Here is a 7,500-nt window from a genome sequence, read left to right on the forward strand (position 1 = left end):
GAGGAGAGGAACAAATTTCTAATGATGAGGAGGCGGAAGAGGAAAAGAATATGTTGATGATGAAGAGGAGGAAAAGAAGAACGAGGAGGAAGAAGAAGAGGAGGAAGAAGAGTAGGAAAATAAGAACGAGGAGGAAGAAGAAGAGGAGGAAGAAGAAAAGAAAGATGAGGAGAATGATGATGATTATGATGACAATGACTGCAACACAGCGCCACAAATCGCAGTGGTGGTGGTGGCACTGACTGTATACCCACCCAAACAATTAACAAAGACATAAATATAAATAGATAGAAAATAAATAAAAGATAAAGAAAAATCATACGAATAGAAATTATGCTCTCTCTCTCTCTCTCTCTCTCTCTCTCTCTCTCTCTCTCTCTCTCTCTCACACACGCACACACACATCTAGGATTAATGTTCCGTGTGGAGTCTGGCAACGTAACGCTTCAATGCATGACTCGAGTCAGCGCGGGTTAGTCTCACGTGACAATAAAGGCCATTGAATATAAGTACGTCCCCTGGAGATTTTATATTACACCTCATCTTTAATTCACGTATCCTCCTACACACTAAAGAATGGTATAGATATTTCCCGCACTGTGAGACCGTGGACATTTGGCTTAGCTGCGTGAACAATACTCCAAACAACGAACCTTCGAACTGAGACACTGAATCTGTAACTCTCAGCCGCCTTAGTCCTGCTCGCCTCGCCACTGCCGCGTGGTTACGTGAAGACAGCGGGCCGCGTACTAGTTTCCTTAGTACTTGTGCTTCCGTGTCAATACCGTGTGCTGTAAACTGCTGAACGAACTGAGATACTCATTCAGTTTTGGTCGCCTCTCCATTATCTCGTGGTGACGTAAAGGTGACGGCCCGTGTGTTAGTCTCCCCGGTAATTGTGCCTCCGTAACATTACTGTGTGCAGTGGTCGTGAGAACTGCGAGGCGGCGGTGTAGACTGTGCCGTGGAGAGCCGCGGGGTGTTGGAATCGCCTCTCAGTCACCTTGAAGGCGTCATATTCCCTCCCTGCTCTTCCCCGTGTCTTCCTGTCGATGTTGGTAATGTACTAGTCACTATTTTGTGTGCATGTGTTTTGTTTATTTATTATTTGTGCATAGAGGAACTGAAAGGTTAGCAGCAGCCTGCAGTGTTTTTGGTCAACCCATATTTTGCGTATTTGTGCAGTCATTTGCTTGTTACTTGCGCACAGAGGAAGTAAGGAAGGTAAAAAGCTGCAGTGTTTCTGATCACCCTGTGTTCTGCGTATCTGTTCAGTCGTTGTTTATTATTTGTGCATTGAGAAACTAGTAGGAAACAGGATGCAGCGTCTCCAATCACCACTTGTCAACCTTCTCTTGGCCTCAACATTTCAATTGGTCTCCTTGTTCCTGTTCATTTTAATAGTGTCACTGTTTGGTGCAAGTGTTTAGTTGATGTTGTTGTTGTTGTTGTTTTTGTTGTTGTTGTTGTTGTTGTTGTATCTGCGCACAGAGGAACCACTAGGCTACAGCGTCTCAGATTACTCATAATCTTTCCCTTTCTTTCCCTGCCCATCACAATCTTTGCTTATTTCTTAGCAATTGAGGTTTTCCATGTTGGTATTATCGTTAGTTCAGTGATGCTACGGATGTTTTCAAGCCACAGCTTTGACGATTTCTTCAGATGAAGTTTGTTTTATTAATCACTGGGCGTTTGAAGTTTTTGATGTTCTAACAACCACTGGTCTTATATATATATATATATATATATATATATATATATATATATATATATATATATATATATATATATATATATATATATATATATATATATATATATATATATATATATATATATATATATATATATATATATTATAGCTAAATGGTCGTATGTTTTTAATCTGATAGCCTCTTGGAGTTTGCATTATTTTCTTGTGTTCTGGTATGTGTGTGTGTGTGTGTGTGTGTGTGTGTGTGTGTGTTATTACGTAGGTAACTAACAAGATGACAAATACCGCTAGATTCCTAACAGGCTCTTACAACTTTACTTAAAACAAGCGAAGCTACAAAAATTGATCAGACTTAACGTGGCACTCAATGTACAAACGAATGAACCAAACCTACATAATATTATTTCCACCTATCCCCACTCATGAATATTCCCAATACTGTAAAGTTCCCTATTGACTGTGCACTGCCAACTGGTGAGTGTGTACCATTGAGTGGCGGGGGAAGCAAGGCGAGGGAGGGGCAGAGCTTGGGTAGCGTGGCTCAGGCAATGCAGTGAGCCCCGCAGATCCTACTTGAGCGAGGCAAAGGACGCCTCTCTTGCCTCGCTTGCTGATGGAAGGTCCGCTCTCATTCCTGTCCTGACCTGAGGGATTAGAAAACATAAATGCCCTGCGTCAATTCAGCGCTGTCTCAGAGCACACTCTCAGAGAGAGAGAGAGAGAGAGAGAGAGAGAGAGAGAGAGAGAGAGAGAGAGAGAGAGAGAGAGAGAGAGAGAGAGAGAGAGAGAGTTTTCTGAATAGACGAGAGATTTGAAGAATTTGATAAGGTAGACAGAGATGCCGAGAGACAGGGAGAGAAATGGACAAATCAACAAAGAATAATCAGATGTAATTATGCATTGAAAAATAAAAAAAATGTTCCTTCACTAAACATCAACCCTAACCTAATTACTCTCTCACTCATTCACTCACTCATTCACTCACTCACTCACTCATTCGATCGCTTAAGATGGAGAGGGGAACAATCTAACCTAACCACACTTTCTATCGCCTAGCACACACACACACACACACACACACACAGAGCACCAAGCAAAGCGAGGCCAGACGAAGGCAAGCGGAGCCACTTCAATCATTCAGGCTGGAAGAAAACGAGCTCTCGAGTAAATAAATCTAGCGACCCAGCTGAAGCCTGCCTTAACCTAATCTATTCTAATCTAACTTTACATTACTTTACTTTTACCTTACTTTGCCTTGCCTTGCCTTACCTTTATTAAACCTACCTTACGTAACCTAACCTAACCTAACCTAACCATTATTAACCTTACCTTACGTAACCTAACCTAACCTAACCTAACCTAACCTAACCTATCCTATCCTATATTATCCTATCCTATTCTATTATATCCAACCCTTACCTGAATTAACATTTCCTAACCTAACCTGACTTGACCTAAACTGACCTGACCTGACCTTACCTGACCTGACCTGACCTTACCTGACCTTATCCAACGTAACCTTACCTGCCACCTCTCTCTCTCTCTCTCTCTCTCTCTCTCTCTCTCTCTCTCTCTCTCTCTCTCTCTCTCTCTCTACGTGTGTCTTCCTTTCATCTCTAATGCAATCTCTTGTTTCTAGATACAAAAGGAAGCAACTTTTTCAACTTTTATTTCTTCAGTTAGTGGAATTCATTACAACTACTCGATTACTTTTTGCCAATTTCTACTTGTTAATTTACCTGTGGACTGGCTGAGTGGCTGGCTGGCTGGCTGGCTGATTGACTGACTGACTGAATGATTGGCTGACTGATTAACTAATATCAGAGAGAGAGAGAGAGAGAGAGAGAGAGAGAGAGAGAGAGAGAGAGAGAGAGAGAGAGAGAGAGAGAGAGAGAGAGAAAAGGGAGGAATTGGAAGGGAATATAAATGTTTGGGGATTAAAAGAGGGAAGTGTAGGAAAGGGAGGAGAGGAAGAGGAGGGAGAGGGAGAGAAAAAAAGACGGGTCGTAGGGGAGACATGAATAAATAAGAGGGAAGAGAGGGAGACACGGGCAGAGGAGGGAAAGGGGGAAAAAAAAAGAGAAAAGATTGTATTAGTTATTATTGTGAATTAGAGGAGGAGGGGGAGGAGGAGGAGGAGGAGGAGGAGGAGGAGGAGGAGGAGGAGGAGGAGGAATACAAAGGAATACAAAAGAAAGCCAAACAACAACAGACCTTTTAGTCCTTGCAAGGCTGTTTGGTAACTACTTCTAACTAGCTACAGGGAAGAGAGACAGGACAGCACAGCAGAAGGCTCCTCCCCACCCACCACTCCCTCCAGCTTGCGCTGGCATGGAAATAGTTGGGAAAAGTACCATGCAGTATGGAAAAAACTGACATGGAAATTTTCATAGGAAAGGATGAAAGGAAGTTCTACTATTCACCCTACGGTGAACTCTATACGCCTATCTCAAAGTTAATACAAATTATATTAAAACTCGTGTCTGTAAAATAAGAGTTTATTAGTGAATTTAGTGATTATTCGGACAAGAAGAGAGCTTGTTGGAGATTTGCTTTTAAATATTTGTCTATTTTATTTTTGAATGATTCAATAGTATTGCTGTTCACAATTTCGGCAGGAAGTTAATTCCATATATTTACTATACGATTAAAGAAAAAAATGTTTTGCCTCGTGGGATTTAAAACGTTTGGGTATAATCTTGAATCCATTATTTCTTGTTAGGTTAGAATGATCAATGGTAAAATATTTATGTGCATCAATGTTACTATTTCCTTTCAAAATTTGGAACACTTCAATTAGATCTCCTCTTATCCTGCGCTTTGTTAAACTAAATAGGTTTAGTTCTTCCAGTCGTTCCTCATACGGCTTATTGCGCAATCTTTGAATCATCTTTGTGACTCTGCGCTGTATCTTTTCTAGTTTTTCAGTGTCTTTTTTGTAGTATGGTGACCAGAACTGTATACAGTATTCTAGATGAGCGCGCACCAGTGAATTATATAAAGCAAGTATAACATTTTCTGATTTAAATTCAAAGGTTCTTCCAATGAACCCTACTAATTTATTTGCCGTCTTTACTGTTTCTGTACAGTGTTGACTCGGCTTTAGGTCGTTTGACACAACGACACCAAGATCTTTTTCTTTATCGGTGCTTGACAGTGGCATGTTATTCATTACATATCTCGCCTGAACATTGTTGCTTCCGATATGTAGAATTTTACACTTTTCCATATTGAATCTCATCTGCCATTTTTCTGCCCAGCTTGTTTGTTTATTGAGGTCACAATGCAGTTCCTGCCATTGTGACACAGACGTTACTCTACTTGTTATTTTGGTGTCGTCTGCAAATTTACTTATTTTGCAGTTTATCCCTTCATTAATATCATTAATATACATTATGAAGAGTACTGGTCCTAATCCAGAGCCTTGAGGAACGCCGCTATTTACCTTTTGTCACTCTGAATCTTTTCCATTAATCACAACACGCTGTTTTCTGTCAGAGAGCCAGTCTCTCAGCCATTTCAGGGTGTTTCCGGCAATGCCGTGAGCTTTTACTTTACTGATGAGTCTCTTATGGGGAACAGTGTCTAAACCTTTCTGGAAACCAAGGTAGATAATATCAACAGGTTTTTTTTCTTGTCATACGAGTTAAATACTTCATAAAAAAGTCTAGTAAGTTCGTTAAGCAGGAACGCTTGGTTCTGAAACCGTGTTGCGAATCCTTTATGATTTTATTTTCTTCTAAATAGTTAACAATTTTATCTCTGATTATTATTTCCATCAGCTTGCACACTACTGAAGTGAGACTGATCGGCCTGTAATTAGCTGGGAGAGATTTATTTCCTTTCTTAAAGATTGGAGTGACATTTGCAAGTTTCCATTCGTGGGGAACTTTACCCGCTAGTAAAGTTTTATTGGATAAAATTGTAAGCGGTTTCACGAGCTCATTTCTTGCTTCTTTAAGAAGCCTGAGTGATATCTTGTCTGGCCCGGCTGTTTTGTTTACGTTCATGCTCTTCGTGACTGAGAGGATTTCACTTTCTGTGAAAGGAGGAGGAGGAGAACAAGAAGAAGAAGAAGAAGAAAAAGAGCAAAGAGCAAGGAGCAAAGGTTTTTGGGAAGGGGAGAAAAAGGCTTTGTTGTGATGAAGGACGGCAGTTTGTTGTGTTGTGCTGTGTTGTTCATCTTTGTTTGTGCGGAGTATTTAGTAAGTTCCTTCACTCGTATATTTTGGAAAGGCAAGAGAGAGGCTTCGTAACTACTTAACTTCCACAGTGGAGCACATACTGACTCTCTTCCCTTTTGCAGAGATCTCCATTCTTGGAGACTTCAAAGTTTACCACAAGCTTTGGCTTTCCTCTCCCTTCACTGACCATCCTGGTGAACTAGCCTTCATATTTGCTATCCTCCACGACCTAGAGCAATTGGTGCAACACCCTACTCGTATTCCTGACCGTCTTGGAGATACGCCCAACGTTCTTGACCTTTTCCTGACCTCTAATTCTTCTGCTTATGCTGTCACCCTTTCTTCTCTGTTAGGCTCCTCCGATCACAATCTCATTTCTGTATCTTGTCCTATCGCTCCAATCCCTCCTCAGGATTCCTCCAAGGGAAGATGCCTCTGGCGTTTTGCCTCTGCTAGTTGGGGGGATCTGAGGAGGTATTTCGCTGATTTTCCTTGGATTGACTACTGCTTCCGTGTCAGAGACCCGTCTTTGTGTGCTGAGCGCATAACAGAGGTGATAGTGTCTGGCATGGAGGCGTACATTCCTCACTCTTGTTTTCCGACCTAAACCTTCTAAACCTTGGTTTAACACAGCTTGTTCTCGTGCTATACATGATAGAGAGGTGGCCCACAAAAGGTACTTAAGCCTTCCATCACCAGAATCTCATGCACTTTACATTTCTGCCCGGAACCATGCCAAGTCTGTTCTCCAACTAGCCAAAAACTCCTTCATTAACAGAAAATGTCAAAAACTTTCAAGATCTAACTCCCCTCGTGACTTCTGGCATCTAGCCAAAAATATCTCCAATAACTTTGCTTCTTCTTCTTTCCCTCCTCAATTTCAACCAGATGGCACCACTGCTGTTACATCTATTTCTAAAGCGGAACTCTTCCCTCAACCCTTTGCTAAAAACTCTACCTTGGACGATTCTAGGCTTGTTCCTCCCTCTCCTCCACCCTCTGACTACTTCATGCCATGTATTAAATTCTTCGCAATGATGTTTTCCATGCCCTCGGAAGGCTTATGGACCTAATGGGGTCCCTCCTATTGTTCTTCGAAACTGTGCTTCCGTGCTTCCACCTTGTCTAGTCAAACTCTTTCAGCTTTGTCTGCCAACATCTACCTTTCCTTCTTGCTGGAAGTTTGCCTACATTTAGCCTGTTCCTTAAAAGGGTGACCGTTCTAATCCCTGAAACTACCGTCTTATTGCTTTAATTTCCTGCCTATCTAAAGTTTTTGAATCTATCCTCAACAGGAAGATTCTTAAACATCTATCACTTCACAACCTTCTATCTGATCGCCAGTATGGGTTCCGTCAAGGCCGCTCTACTGGTGATCTTCTGGCTTTCCTTACTGAGTCTTGGTCATCCTCTTTTAAAGATTTTGGTGAAACTTTTGCTGTTACCATGGACATATCAGAAGCTTTTGATAGAGTCTGGCACAAAGCTTTGATTTCCAAACTACCCTCCTACGGTTTCTACCCTCCTCTCTGTAACTTCATCTCAAGTTTCCTTTCTGACCGTTCTATTGCTGCTGTGGTAGACGGTCACTGTTCTTCTCCT

The 7,500-nt window shown here is 41.5% G+C and overlaps 1 long non-coding RNA gene across 7 annotated transcripts in view; it reads left to right on the plus strand.

Moving 5' to 3' along the window:
* Positions 1-749: 749 nt before the first annotated feature.
* Positions 750-7,500, plus strand: part of LOC135097840 (uncharacterized) — a 91,548-nt gene continuing 84,797 nt past the window's right edge. The window contains exon 1 of one of the 7 annotated variants that reach the window (XR_010266203.1): positions 750-1,058. This is a non-coding gene — a long non-coding RNA (uncharacterized LOC135097840). The remainder of the gene's footprint in view (positions 1,059-7,500) is intronic. The other 6 variants (XR_010266200.1, XR_010266201.1, XR_010266204.1 and 3 more) reach the window with 6 other exon arrangements.

This window comes from Scylla paramamosain, unplaced genomic scaffold, assembly GCF_035594125.1.
Source record: "Scylla paramamosain isolate STU-SP2022 unplaced genomic scaffold, ASM3559412v1 Contig33, whole genome shotgun sequence".
Lineage (NCBI taxonomy): Eukaryota > Metazoa > Arthropoda > Malacostraca > Decapoda > Portunidae > Scylla > Scylla paramamosain.